This window comes from Notolepis coatsorum, assembly GCF_963971535.1.
Source record: "Notolepis coatsorum genome assembly, chromosome: 10".
Taxonomy (NCBI): domain Eukaryota; kingdom Metazoa; phylum Chordata; class Actinopteri; order Aulopiformes; family Paralepididae; genus Notolepis; species Notolepis coatsorum.
Genome location: NC_140174.1, coordinates 21,795,216 through 21,811,174, shown reverse-complemented (window position 1 = coordinate 21,811,174; position 15,959 = coordinate 21,795,216). Strand labels below are relative to the sequence as shown.

Genomic DNA, 15,959 nt, shown 5'->3' with positions numbered 1-15,959 from the left:
CCAACTATTTTCTTTTTATCTATCTCTTTCAGCCAATCATCCGTCATTTGGGTTAAAGCAGTCGCTGTTGAATGTCCTTCACGATATGCATGTTGAAAATCAGTGGTCAATGTGTTAAAAGAAAAGTAGCTTTTAATCTGTTCACTTACTATTCTTTCCATCAATTTACTCAAAACTGGCAGTAAACTTATGGGACGACTATTAGATCCTGAGAATGGCAATTTCAAATTTTTTGGCAGTGGTATTACTTTGGCAGTTTTCCACTGTTGCGGATACAAACATTCACTAAAGGATTGATTTATAATATGACAGATAGCAGGGGCAATTAAATCAGGGACCAATTTCAAAAGTTTCCCGTCAAGACCGTCAACACCTGGTGGTTTGTTTTTAGTGGTACTTAACATATGTTCTACATTACTTATAGTCACGCTATCAAAATTAAATTGACAATTTTTATCTTTCATTATTTTATTCTTTATTAATAAATAAGATTTTTCATTATCTATTGTTTGCATATTATTCCTTAAATTATCTACTTTTCCAATAAAATAATTGTTAATATGATTAGCAATCTCAACTGGTTTGGTGAGGAATTTTCCTTCTGTTTCTAGAAAGGATGGGGTAGGTTTCTTATTCCTGCCCATTATTTCATTTAGAGTATTCCATAATAATTTACTGTCATTTTTTATATAATTAAACCTATTTTCATAATACAATTTCTTCTTCTTTTTATTACATTTTGTAACAACATTTCTTAATTTACAATATACCTCCCAGTCTGATTTATAACCTGATGTATTTGCTATTAATTTAGCTCGATTACGTTCTATCATATATTCTTTTAGTTCAGCATCCAACCATGGTGTTCTGACGCTTCTGACGGTAAACTTTCTCAATGGTGCATGTTTGTCAACAAGTGGCATAAAAATGGTATCAAATTCCCATAGAGATTTTTCAGGATCTTTTTCCCTCAACACCTTTGACCAACATAGATTTTCAACATCCTTCACAAAGCTGTCTTGATTAAACATTTTATACAATCTTTTGTAAATTATTTTAGGTCCCAGTTTTGGCATTTTAGTCTTCCTCACAATAGCAATTAAGTTATGGTCGCTACAACCAACAGTTACAGATACCGCCTTGGAACATAGCTCCGCATTGTTAGTAAAAATGTGATCAATGCAGGTGGATACCTGGTTACCATCCTTTTTCAAACATATCCTAGTTGGTTTGTTAATTACCTGTGATAGACCACATGCATTTGCTACAGTTAGAAGTCGTTTTTTCAATGGGCATTTCAATGAAAACCAATCGATGTTAAGGTCACCCATAAAATAAATCTCATTACTCAAATCACACACTTGGTCCAACATGTCACATATTTGTTCTAGATACACATTATTTGCACTAGGTGGTCTATAACAGCAACCGATCAACATAGGCTTCAAATGAGGCAAGTGTACTTGCAGCCATAATGTTTCAATTTCATTATTCATTAAATCTTCCCTAATCTTCACTGGAATAAGATTCTGAATATAAAAAGCAACCCCTCCCCCAAATGCATTCCTGTCCTTTCTAAAAATGTTGTATCCATCAATTTGCAATGCTCCATCCTCAAATGTAGAATCAAGGTGTGTTTCTGATATAGCTAAAATATGGAAATTGTCTGATAGTAAAATCTCTGATATCTCAGCTAGCTTGTTTCTTATGCTACATATATTTAATGTGCCATCTTTAACCCCTTTTTGGGTAGGTTAGTATTAATTAGCATTGTATACTTTATTCATAATGTTGGTATGTGTGGCAAGGGCAACAACCATTCAACTGTCCCTCGGCTGCTTTGGGGTGCTACTTCGTGGTCGGATTATCAGTCTGTCATACCTCAGAAAGGCGATCTCTCCTCTCTCACGAGCAGCTCTCATCTTGGGCAACAGTTCTTTTCTTTTCAGACGGACAGCGTCTGTGTAGTCCTCGTTTATGTAAATGTTTGTCCCTTTGAGTTCTTTGGCTCTCTGAAGAACCGCTGATCTGTCCTTGTATTTTGAAAATGTCACCACAATGGGTCTTGGTCTCTCACGTCCCTCCCCAGGTTTCCCTGTTCGGTGCACCCTCTCCATCTCAATGTGTATGCGCATGCGTGTGGACTAGAGCACGTGAGAGTATAAAGAGTCCATTTTTTTCGAACTCTTTCTCACATCACAACAAGAAGAAGAATGAATGAAAACTTTATTTAACAGATTGCAGAATGGGTACAATACAGTACGGCTCAATACATACAATTGTTAAGGGGATGCAGACCTGAGAAAGACGTTTGTCTTGTTTCCATCAGGGTCCCCCAAGAAGACGAACTCTTTCACAGTGTGGTGTGCGCGCACTGCGCAGGCAGAACAAGATGTCTTTCAGTAAAAATGTAAGTACCTATTTCGCTATTTTGGACATTAGGTTTGCTTATCAAGGCCACCACAGACCACCTGTGCAATTGAATTTAATTAGCTAACTGGCTCTCTCTTTCTCTCTCTGCTCTCTCTGCTATCTTTACTAAATATAAACGTGCAAGTACATGGTGTAGTAGGACTGCTATCTTTACTAAATATAAACTTGCAAGTGCATGGTGTGTATAGGACTGCTATCTTTACTAAATATGTAAAAATGTAAGTACCTATTTCGCTATTTGACATTAGGTTTGCTTATCAAGGCCACCACAGACCACCTGTGCAATTGAATTTAATTAGCTAACTGGCTCTCTCTTTCTCTCTCTGCTCTCTCTGCTATCTTTACTAAATATAAACGTGCAAGTACATGGTGTAGTAGGACTGCTATCTTTACTAAATATAAACTTGCAAGTGCATGGTGTGTATAGGACTGCTATATTTACTAAATATGTAAAAATGTAAGTACCTATTTCGCTATTTAGGACATTAGGTTTGCTTATCAAGGCCACCACAGACCACCTGTGCAATTGAATTTAATTAGCTAACTGGCTCTCTCTTTCTCTCTCTGCTCTCTCTGCTATCTTTACTAAATGTAAACGTGCAAGTACATGGTGTAGTAGGACTGCTATCTTTACTAAAATATAAACTTGCAAGTGCATGGTGTGTATAGGACTGCTATATTTACTAAATATGTAAAAATGTAAGTACCTATTTCGCTATTTTGGACATTAGGTTTGCTTATCAAGGCCACCACAGACCACCTGTGCAATTGAATTTAATTAGCTAACTGGCTCTCTCTTTCTCTCTCTGCTATCTTTACTAAATATAAACTTGCAAGTACATGGTGTAGTAGTAAGCCATCTCCAAGTGGGCAAGTGATGTGGTGATTAGAGGCACAACCTTTTATTCATATTTTGAAAGTAATTATATTCTCTTTTTTCCAGGACCACATAACGATACGAAGAGGCCAGTCACTTCCACCAGTAGTGGAATGCAGATCCTGTTGCAGCAACTATCACTGCCCGTTTTGTGCGCCTTCCCTTTTCAAGCCTGCCAGACTCGGCAAAGTGCAGAGCCATTTGCAAATCCATTTTTCAACAGTAGTTATCCATCAAGGTAAAGTTAGGCATGTTGCGTCACGAGAGCACCATCTTAAACACAGAGAGACAAATATTATGAATAGTCTCTGCTGCTGAACCACCACCATGACCGAGGATGAGCTGTGCGCGGGGCTAGCTGTGTCCGCGGGGCCCGTGTCTGTTGGCAGGCTCGCCTGCTCCTGGGGGCAGGTCATGTTGTGTCGCCCAGACCGCTGACGTCTGACGCCATGTTACGAGACAGCTAGCGCGTCTGTCGCCCTTGTTGCGATTGTTGTGAGGGTCGCCCTTGTTGTGAGAAGGCGCAGTGAGCACTGTTCCACGGCCCTGAGAAGCTGCGAATTCCAGCCAGAGGCGACGCTGTACAGCAGGCCCCTCCATCACCCAAAGGCTCTTTTCATAGCCACCCACTTTGTTTAAAGAGAGTTGTTCCCATCAAATATGTCTTGTATGTCATAAATGTCATGATGTAATGTATGTTGTGTTTGTATGTCATAAATGTCAGACATTATGAATTGAAAATGGGGGACCCTGATGTAAACGAGACGAAAGTGTTTCTCTGGTCTGCATCCCCCTAAGTTAACAATTGTGTGTATTGAGCCGTACTGTGTATTGTACCCATTCTGCAATATGTTAATAAAGTTTTCATCCATTCATTCAACCAAACCATATTTGTCTTGATGGTAGCTTGTATGTGATATATTATGATATGATATATGTGCTTCTGCTTGTGCCTATTCGAATCGACACAGTATCGCATCTCAGCGTTTTTCTTTCCAGTATTTCCATATATTTTGTTTCCAATCATATAATAATAATAATACAATAATGATTTGCATCATATAACATATAAAACGTATATTACTCACTGAGAATGAAAGGCAAATATATTATAATTTACTTCCTCGTTTAAGACCACGTGTTTCCTATTTCTGAACACCGATTGGCTCAGATGAGCACGTGGGGAGCTGTCTAAGCCAATCACATCCGTTTTTATTATCTGAAACATTTTCTCTTTTAAATGTCTTGTTTTGAATTTATTGTCACAGTATGTGTTGTCCTGGTCATATCGCTATTAGACCTAACTATGTATAGTGGTACAGTGTAGAATTACCAGAATATTGCATTGTCAACCTTTTTTTACATTTTGTATGTTATGCTTTTTCATATTAGTGAGCGGGAGGCATTCGATGACAGAATCGACCGTGAAAGGAAGAAACAGCGCTGAACTCGGCTGCAATGGTCCTCACGCACACCAAACCCTGGCAGCACATCACCCCCACCCTGCAAAAACTCCACTGGCTCCCCATCAACTGCAACAACAGCAAATCCCCGGTTGTGTGTGGCCGAACAGTGCAACTGCGCACATACAATCATGGTTATATTAAATCCAGCGCTCGTGTGGACTGGGCAACTTGCCTGCCATTACATTGCGTTCTGAAAAGCGAAACTGACCCTGAAAACGAAACGAAAATGGCCCTGTGTGTAACTGCAGCCGTCTCTGTGCTAACAGTCACGTTTTCAGTACGAGAAGACAAGACAAAACTTCTTTCTCTGGTCTGCATCCCCTTAACAATTGTGTGTATTGAGCCGTACTGTATTGTACCCATTCTGCAATCTTGTTGCAATAAAGTTTTCATTCACACTCAAAATCTGTGTTCATTTTTTATTTTGCATACTAATGTTCTGTGTCTTGAGTCGTACTTGTATTGAAAAACTGATTTTATGTCTGAGGAGAAGACCGGTACTCATCATCTTCGTCTCCACAAAAAGAAAAATGACATGTGAAGTATGTTGTGTGCCAGGTTCAAACAGTGCTCTATATGTACAGTTTATTCCTACTCCTATCCAAGCTCCGGGAGGGTCATCAAAGAGAAGTCGCCTATTCTTAGTCCTTGCCCCACAATGGTGGAATAACAAAAAGAAAAATGACATGTGAAGTATGTTGTGTGCCAGGTTCAAACAGTGCTGTATATGTACAGTTTATTCCTACTCCTATCCAAGCTCCGGGAGGGTCATCAAAGAGAAGTCGCCTATTCTTAGTCCTTGCCCCACAATGGTGGAATAACAAAAAGAAAAATGACATGTGAAGTATGTTGTGTGCCAGGTTCAAACAGTGCTGTATATGTACAGTTTATTCCTACTCCTATCCAAGCTCCGGGAGGGTCATCAAAGAGAAGTCGCCTATTCTTAGTCCTTGCCCCACAATGGTGGAATAACAAAAAGAGAAATGACATGTGAAGTATGTTGTGTGCCACGTTCAAACAGTGCTGTATATGTACAGTTTATTCCTACTCCTATCCAAGCTCCGGGAGGGTCATCAAAGAGAAGTCGCCTATTCTTAGTCCTTGCCCCACAATGGTGGAATTGTCCTAATAAACGAACCTACACTGTAGCACTCAACACTTTATGAACATTGTTACTGAGACGAAAGTTAAGTTTACTCTATTATTACTAGATCTGGTATGTCTAGATGTAACACTGTATGGGTACAAGTTTACTCTATTATTACATGTCTAGATGTAACATTACTGTCTGTATAATGTACCTATGTAAACGAGACAAACCCTCTGTATAATGTACCTATGTAAACGAGACGAACCCTCTGTATAATGTACCTATGTAAACGAGACGAACCCCGCCCCCCCCCCCCCCCCCCCCCCCCATTCGCAACTACTTGTCCAGACCACTTATACTTCTCCAGACCATTTATACCCGTCCAGACTGGCTCTGCGGCGCTGCAGATACCCCCTATTGGGAGTGATCTGACTGTGGGGCAGTGGCGGACTGGGACACAAATTCAGCCCGGGACATTCAGACGCACCGGCCCATGCACCGGCCCCGAAACCGGCCCACACAACGGCCGTTATGAAACACTTGTCCAGTATTAAACAACCCAAGGCTGTGGCTAAGGAGTCAACATCAGGGAGACCAAATCTACACCCCGCCCCTAGATGTGCACTTGTGCACAGTGCACACACACACACACACACACACACACACACACACACACATACATATTCATGGGTACCGAAGACGTCACTTCCGGAATGCCAGCCGCCATCTTGGTGACCTACTTTATTAGCGACATCAACACAGCACATCTTAATGACACAGAAAGACAGCTATATTTGGAGAAGACGTCGATTATTGGTTGCGATCCATATTTATAACTTTCAACTTTATTTTGTCCCTTAAAATCAGCTGAACGTATGCCCCAACTTACTTTTCCCGACATCTACATCTATCTTGTACATAATCCATCCCCATTCACCGGAGCCTGGAGGCTTTCAAGAGCACCGATGCTTATCAATATTCCGTTGCAGGATGGGTGAACGACACCAAGATATGGCATCTGGAGACAAAAAATATATATGTAATCACAGGACGTGTAAGTAATTCAACAACCATTATCAACCGTGTAATTCTGGTGGTGGTTAACGTTAAGTCTAGAGTGCTAATGTTATGTGTGCTAGTGACATTATGCGACTTTCCATGTTGACTGCCAGAACGTTAAGCCTTAATACTAGTCTTTAAAACAATAACGTTAGACTAACGTTACCACACGAGTTCAAATATTATATCGTTATGTATTTGAACAATTTTGTTAACAGTTGCAGTTTAGGTGAATTGAATGATGGGGTGAAATGATGAATTGAAAATGGGGGACCCTGATGTAAACAAGACGAAAGTTTTTCTCTGGTCTGCATCCCCTTAACAATTGTATGTATTGAGCTGTACTGTACCCATTCTGCAATCTGTTAATAAACTTATCAATCAATTAGGCAGTTTAATATTTTATTCTGTATTCTGTTTTCTAATAATACAAAGTTCTCTAGTGTAGTGCCGAGAGATGGGAGTCGGGGACAGTGGCTCAAGGCAGAGTGAATAGCCTTTATTAAGCACAGAAATACAACATGCTACTGCTACGTTGCTTGCAGTCGACTGACTGACTGAGAGAATTGCCGAATACATATATACATACACAAATGTTCTAGAACATTGGCCATGACATCATACGGTGACATCAGCCATGTTCTAGAACGTTTGGCTATGACAGACCACAAATGTTCCAGAATGTTTGGGCGGAACTAATGTTCCTAACCCTAGTTCCGTGGGTGAATTATGTACAATTAACAATCACTACACTAGGCTATATTTATTTTTTACTGACCGGTCTAATAAATAAATAAATTTCACCACAGGCAGGTGTTCTCAGGTTAGAACCTCACTGTTTTGTTTAGGTCCTAGTCTGGAGTTGTTCTCAAATGTTCAAAATAACATGGCTCACTTTTGCATTATCTTCATCAGATGGGGTCTAGAAAACGAAGACACTGCCAGAGAGTCGTACCTGATGACGATGCAAGATCGCCATGCAGACCTCACCGTTGCAGCATCTGGGCTTATCATCAATCCAGAGCTGCCATGGATGGGTGCATCACCAGATGGCGTGGTGACCTGTGCTTGCCATGAGCCTGGCATGTTAGAGATTAAGTGTCCTTTCAGTGCAAAAGGCCGCACTCTAAATGAATGTGCCAAAGACTCACGGTTCTGCTTGACTGTCACTGAGGAAGGTTTGATGAGCCTAAAGCTAGATCACAGTTACATGTATCAAGTGCAGGCCCACATGCGTGTAGCGGTGGTAACATACTGTGATTTTGTGGTGTGGACACCTCAAGAACTTTTTATACAGCGTATCCCGTTTGATGGCACATTTTTTGATAATGGGTATTTGAAGGTGGTTGACTTCATTAGAACAGGGATACATACTACCAGAGCTGTTGGGTAAATGGTTTACTGTGCCACGCCTCTCAGCCAAAGACTTGGAAATGTTTAGAGTGCAAGAAGCAAACAAACAAGAAATAAGCTCCACAGATAATAACATAGGCCCTTCGGGTATCTGCAGGTTTCAACAAGTTAATTGAGCCAATACCACAGTCGAGTTCACCCTAGAATGGCTGATATTCCATACATTATTCCATATACAGCCATAGAAAAATCGATGTAATGTGCTATTTAATTCTAATTCATCTAGTTTATTGATTGATTGATTGAACATGTACCTTGGTCGTGTAGTGTATCTTGTAGACCAGGCCCATTGCAAGTTGCTGTACTCTGTCGTCTACTCTAAGCCATCCTAGGTTGTCAAAATGGGCAGGGGTGAGGTGGGTTCTAGGAGTAAGGTCAAATAAATTCTGAAAGAAACTATTCTGTCTTTTGGTCATGTATTTGTGTAATGTGTACACATTCATCTGACATCACTGAATCATATATATTCAAATACCGTAGATTGTGCAGATATGGTTTATTTAAAGCCAGATTTACAGTAAAGGGCACGTTTATTACCTTAAGAGGGAAACTTGTAATAGATCCATTTCACATGGTAAGCAACTACTGCCTGTCTATTCTGTGGGCACTACAGATGGGCAAATATTACAAAGAGCACAGCAAACTGTTACCATCTTGTCAACAGAGGTAGGTTGTCCTTGAGCGGCTGTTTGGCAGAGCGACAGCGGGATGGTGGTCTGAATGATGGTGTATTTGTTCCTGACCAGGCCAATGACTCTTTCCACATGGATCCTAACGGCAGCAAGTCCCCTTGTTGCTTCTAGTTCCAGGGGGTGCAGTTGCTGCTTGCCTCTGGTGAATGCTGGAATTTTCAACTGTGCACAATACAGGCCTACCGTATCTTTGACATTGAAGCCTCTATCTGCAAGAATGACATCTCCTGGTGATATTTTCTCAAGATAACCACAGTTTTCTGTGATGTGCTTGTCCTTGTGCGTCCACCCCAGCCATTTGACACAAAGGATATAACACCTTGGGGTGTTATTGAAATCAAGAATTTTACAGTGTTGTGATGCTTGTACTGAGAGTATGTTTGTGCATGAGTTCTCAAGTTCTTTGGCTTCTCTATGAATATTTCAAAACAGTCGATAGAAGTGCAGTTTTTAAAATTATCCCTGAAACACATGGGCAGACTGACCTGAATTTGTTCTTTTGATGGCCAAAATATAAGTGGTGACATTCTAACATACATTACATCTAATGTACTATTAAATATTCTGACAACACTTGTCTTAGACATACGAAATAAATAGACAAAAAAATATAGAGGTAAATTAAGCCTCATTCTCATCAGTGTTAACAGAAAGCTATGAAAGGGAGTCAGTCGGGACTAGGTTTCAGAAATCCTGACAGGAAGTAAAGACTACCATTAATTTAGCATAGCTTGGAAGGCCTGTGAGTTCCAGTACCATGTCATCATTTCCTTTAAAGGCCTCTTCGTTCAAAGACAGCCCATCAACGTTGTCCTTTTAGACGAACCTCTGCCCTAAGTCGTGCACACTAATTTGTCAATGCCTTGACTGTAGCTTGGCAGGCTGCATTCGAGCATGGCCCCACTATGCCTGTGAATGGCTTTGGAGTAATTGTGCTCATCCTTCATGCATTCTGCCCGTACTTGCATGGTGTTGTCATGCTCAGTGTCATCGCTGGTGCTGGAGGGGGCCACAGTCTCATGGTCATCACTGCTAGGGGCCATTGTCTCAGTCCTTTTCCGTTTAATCTGCTGGGTATGCTCAAACCTACTGTTGGCATAGATGGTTTTCTGCCTTTGTCCAGCTGAAGTGTGTGCAAACAGGCTAGGTACATAATCAGGGCTCATGGGGTTCTCACTTTTTCTGCCTAAGCAGACAGAGAGACAAGAATGGTAGACTATTAAATGTGTGCATACCATCAAATATTGACCAAAAGGTAATGTCCCTTTCATCTTTTTCTCAGAATTTGTTCTCTCTTATTCACATATATACTGCAGTAAGTATATGTATTGTATATTTAATTAAGTGCAGAGGTAAGTAAGAGTAGCTTTACAACTGGGTTTAATAACAGTTTCCTTTTGACAAGTAGCTAGGTATGTGATTAGTGTAATAAATCCAACCACTACACAGTCTGAATCTATCTCAAATTAGCATGTGTTTGGATGACACTGCTAACGTTAATTATATAGCAACTGAAGTTAACATGTTTAAGTGTTTCAAGTGTTTCCCTGAGCTAAAAGATTAAAATAATAATTAACATTAGATAACGTTAGATAGATGTAGGATGCCAGTGGTCCCTTCTGATTGAAGCCAACCATTTATTGCGCCGATCTAACTCCTTTGGGATGGAATACAATTGTAGTTCGGGGTTTCTCTGACGACTGTTGTTACAGCCAACTGCACAACATATCCCGGGCATATTGTATGAAGTTGTATGAACTTTAGTTGTGTTTCGCGCAACTTCTCTTCTCTAGTTGTGGCGCGCAGGAGTACCTCTCTCCTCATTCACCTGTCGGACACATACAGGACACAAAGATGGCCGCGCTAAATCACTGTGACGTCATATGGCCCAGACGAATACGTTACTTTGGCTTTTTACTTTTTACTAACATTTTAGTGCCTCATTAGCCTAGGGATTAAGGATACATGAAGTATTAACTACCATAATAATATTGAGGTTTTGATCCATAGAAAGGTCTGTGCTACACAATTTCAGTTAGATTGGATTTATTGTCCTTTAATTTGGCACTCAGACATTAGTTGCTTGCCGTTTAATCAACATCGAAAGACCCCCCACTTCCTCCCAGACACCCATTCCAAGAGTCTCAGTCTCTCTCTCTCTCTCTCTCTCTCTCTCTCTCTCTCTCTCTCTCAGTTCTCTCAGTCTCTCTCAGTCTCTCTCAGTTCTCTCAGTCTCTCTCAGTCTCTCTCAGTCTCTCTCAGTCTCTCTCTCTCTCTCTCTCTCTCTCTCTCTCTCTCTCTCTCTCTCTCTCTCTCTCTCTCTCTCTCTCTCTCTCTCTCTCTCTCTCTCTCTCTCTCTCTCTCAATAGTGACTCAGTATTAGCAGAGTTGATAGGAAAAGGGAAGTTTTGTCTGGGCTCTGCTGAGAAGGCATGGGTCAAATAGAAGGTGTGGGGGTGACTAGAGAAGATGGGAAGTTGGTGAGTGGTGACTACTCCCATTTTCAGAATTTGAGGGTTCATTGGAATCTGATTATTCAGAATTCAATGAGGCAGAGAATGCTCTGATTCAGACTGACATCACATCTATATTCTGTATGCTGTTCCAACTCTTTGTTGAGGCTTTATTGAATAAAATGTTTGAATACAATGTTTTTATCGCTGCACCATTTCATCCAATAGAGAAAAACATGTTATCTTCACTAGAATTGAAAAATAAAGTTGAAATCTGTGCTAGTAGTGATGGACCCAGTAGTGGGGGCAGTAAGGAAGAAGATACAAATATACTAGGGATGTTCGATATTGGCTTTTTTACCGATATCCGATATAGTCCAACACTTAAATTTCCGATACCGATATCAACCGATACCAATATATGCAGGGTTTCCCCCCAAAAAAACAAATAATTTCAGGTAATTAACATTACATATCTCTTGTTGTGGAATTAACACAACATTATGCATACTTTTGACAATAAATAAAATCAGAATTTGTTCTTACTTGCTTGCCTGGGTAAATAAAGGTTAAATAAATATAAAAAATAAAAATATTACATTTTCTTTTTTGAAAACAGATACCGATAATTTCCGATATCACATTTTAATGCCAATATCGGTAGGCCGATAATATCGGACATCACTAAAATATACACATTATAATACACAATTTGAAAAGTAATGTCATGATCTAGGTGTCTTTTATAAACGTTTTCATTCTACTGGATGAAGCTCAACTTCATCATGGCTGCTTGCCATCTCTCTCTCTCTCTTCTCTCTCTCTCTCTCTCTCTCTCTCTCTCTCTCTCTCTCTCTCTCTCTCTCTCTCTCTCTCTCTCTCTCTCTCTCTCTCTCTCTCTCTCTCTGCATTCACACTCACACACGCTACTGGTGGTCATGAGCAGCATCAGCAAACACAGCTGCCCTGTGGCAGACTGACGGAATCATGTCTGCTATTCAGCGCCAACCACCATCAACACCTTCATAAATACATTCAACATTAATGGAATAGGCTAACTACCAACTTAGCTGTAGCAGTTAGCTGTTATATGCAATCACATTTGTTTAACTACGGGGTAGTAGTTGACCGAGTTGTTAGCTTAAGCTAGTTAGCTGTGGTTATTTACAAACATGTAGATGAGACTAATCATATCGAGAACATGGCTAACAGTTGGGAATTCTAAGGTACATCTTATTTAAGCATGTAAAATGGCAACTAATCAATTCAATCAATTAGATTACCAATATTATATCAACATGAAAAGTTGGAAGGGAACATAATAGTATTTTATTTTAGTATTTACTATTATAATATTAGTAGCCGATTAATTTGCAGCCCGTCCTAGGTTCTGATGGCTCTCTAGGTTAGCACTTTAGCTTCTGATGCTGTGGTGGGCACTAGTCCTAACATTGCTAACTAAACTTTTAGTCAGAGAAAAAACTTCACGAGTCACGACTATTTATGTCCACGTGCTGTAAGGAATCAGGAATACGGAAAGCACATTGTCTTGTAAATAATAGAATGACTGAAATCACTGCAAGAGCTAGTATAGGCTAGCTAGCCCTCATGAACCGGCAGACACCAACAGTAGAATATGCACTAGGCTACTGCACGCACCTGTCATGTTACTGTTGGTTCCTTCCACTTGAACTTCATCATTATTAGCAGCAGCAGCTACTCTAACGAGAGCCCTTCCTCTACTAAACATGTCTGTAATTTTAGAACATTGTTCTGCGTCTTTTACTAGCAATTTTTGTTTTTTATTCTAGCTTTTTCAGCTCCACTTTTTTTTTTTTTTTGCGTTCTCCATTTCTGCGCTTCTAGGCCTACTCGCGGTTGGGAGGAAACGTGAATCTCATTCACTGATGTCTCATGTCTCATTCAAGACAAAAACAAAAGCATGTCTTTCACTTAACACCAAGAAAACAGTGTCTATGATGTTCACAAAGTCACCAGTAGAGGTCACTCACTCTAATGTGTTTCTGGGAGAGGCGGAGCTGGACATTGTACATTAATTCGGGAGCATGTCTATGTTCCCCGGGTCCTATGTTCCCCGGGTCCTATGTTCCCCGGGTTCTATGTTCCCCGCTTTGATTGATTGAAATTTTTAGACCACCAGCCCTGATTCCAAACTCTAACCGTAACCAGTTCGAAAGAGGGCCTAAGCTTAACCAGTTCGAAACAAGGCGGACATTCATAATTAATAAAATAATAAAAATTAATAAAAATGTCAATCTATTAATCAATCAAGCGGGGAACATAGGACCCGGGGAACATAGGACCCGGGGAACATAAGGATGATCCCATTAATTCAAGTATCTTGGGGTCACATTGGACTCTACATTTACCTTCAAAAAGTCATGTGAAGAAAGTGACAAACAGTCAAGTTTAACATCGAAAACTTCAGGCAGATCAGGCCCTGCCTGCCAGTTAATGCTGCAAGGATGTTTCTGCATTCAATGATTTTATCACACATCGAGTACTGTTTTATCAACTGGTCTCTTTCATATGTCACTACTCTTACACCAATAGAATTACTCTACAAAAAAGCCATAAAAGTATTTGATAGGAAACCAATTTAATTTCATCACTGTAATGTTTTAGAAAAACATAACATGCAACAAGGTTCTGCATGGACTTGCCCCTCCCCCATTGAATGAGTTCATCCAACAGAAAGCAGACACTGGCATTACCACCAGGGCCATCAGTAGAGGGGACTGTAAGGTGCCTTTTCGGTATACTACCTTTGCAAAAACTGTGTTCTCTGTTAAAGGTGGTAACTACTGGAATAGCCTACCAGTTGTGATTAGAGAGTGCCCTACATACTCCATGTTCAAGACCCATCTTAAACTGCATCTTAAGGCAAACCAGAACTGTGATCATTTTTAATCTGATTTAGTTTATGCAACTTGTTTATTGTTTTATTGCCGGCCCACACAATGGCCCACATACTGGCCCACACACCGGCCCACACACCGGCCCACATACTGGCCCACACACCGGCCCACACACTGGCCCACATTAGTGGCCCACACACCGACTCACACACTGGCCCACACACCGGCCCACACACTGGCCCACATACTGGCCCACACACCGGCCCACACACCGGCCCACATACTGGCCCACACACTGGCCCACACACTGGCCCACACACTGGCCCACATTAGTGGCCCACACACCGACTCACACACCGGCCCACACACTGGCCCACATTAGTGGCCCACACACTGGCCCACACACTGGCCCACATACTGGCCCACACACCGGCCCACATACTGGCCCACACACTGGCCCACACACTGGCCCACACACTGGCCCACATTAGTGGCCCACACACCGACTCACACACCGGCCCACACACTGGCCCACATTAGTGGCCCACACACTGGCCCACACACTGGCCCACACACCGGCCCACATTAGTGGCCCACACACCGGCCCACATTAGTGGCCCACACACTGCCCCCCAAAAAAAAAAGAAAAAAAAAGAAAGAAAAGAAATTATATATATAATATAAATTTTTTTTTTGGACCAGCCCACTTTGGTTCCGGCCCATCGGGATTCGTCCCGAACGTCCCGATGGCCAGTCCGCCACTGCTGTGGGGGGTAAGTGCGCAGCGACCAGGAAGGGATTGGGAATTGGCATACGACTAACATTGGGATGGGAGAAAATCGGAGGAAAAATGGAGGGGGAAAAAGTGCACACCAAAAAGTGCACAAATAAAATGTATGTCTGCACTTTATGCATTGCTTTTATTTAGTAAATGCTCTGCTATTTTTATGCCTGACTATATGTAGGCTATACCAATTTTATGCTCATTTTATGCCTGTCTATTGTACGTCTACATTACTGCTGTGAAGCACTTTGGGTTGCAATTCTTGTATGAAAGGTGCTATACAAATAAAGTGTATTATTATTATTATTATTATTATTATTATTATTATTATTATTATTATTATTATTATTATTATTATTATTATTATTATTATTATGCAAACGCAATTTAACATTGTATTGTTCCACAAAGTAAGTGACCCACCCACTATCTATGGAGCAGCCCAAGCAGTTACATCCAGGTTAATGAATGAATGAATGAATGAATGAAAACTTTATTTAACAGATTGCAGAATGGGTACAATACAGTACAGCTCAATACACACAATTGCTAAGGGGCTGCAGACAAGAAAGACGTTTGTCTTGTTTACATCAGGGTCCCCCATTTTCAATTCATCATGACATTTATGGCATAGGGACATATATGACATACAGGTATATATAGTACTGTTACATTTGTGATATGATATGCAAATATACAGTACTGTTACCCATAGATCCTGACAGAGAGTATGGGGAGGAGACTGTACATCAGGAGGGGGTGGGTGGGTGGGTGGGAGGGATGAATTGAATTGAAAATGGGGGACCCTGATGT

General features: G+C 40.9%; 1 long non-coding RNA gene across 1 annotated transcript; it reads left to right on the top strand.

Moving 5' to 3' along the window:
- The first annotated feature begins 2,192 nt into the window (after positions 1-2,192).
- On the top strand, positions 2,193-5,132 carry LOC311236056. The gene is made up of 3 exons (XR_014620192.1): positions 2,193-2,410; positions 3,377-3,548; positions 4,703-5,132. It is a non-coding gene; the product is annotated as an uncharacterized lncRNA (long non-coding RNA).
- Positions 5,133-15,959: the final 10,827 nt, after the last annotated feature.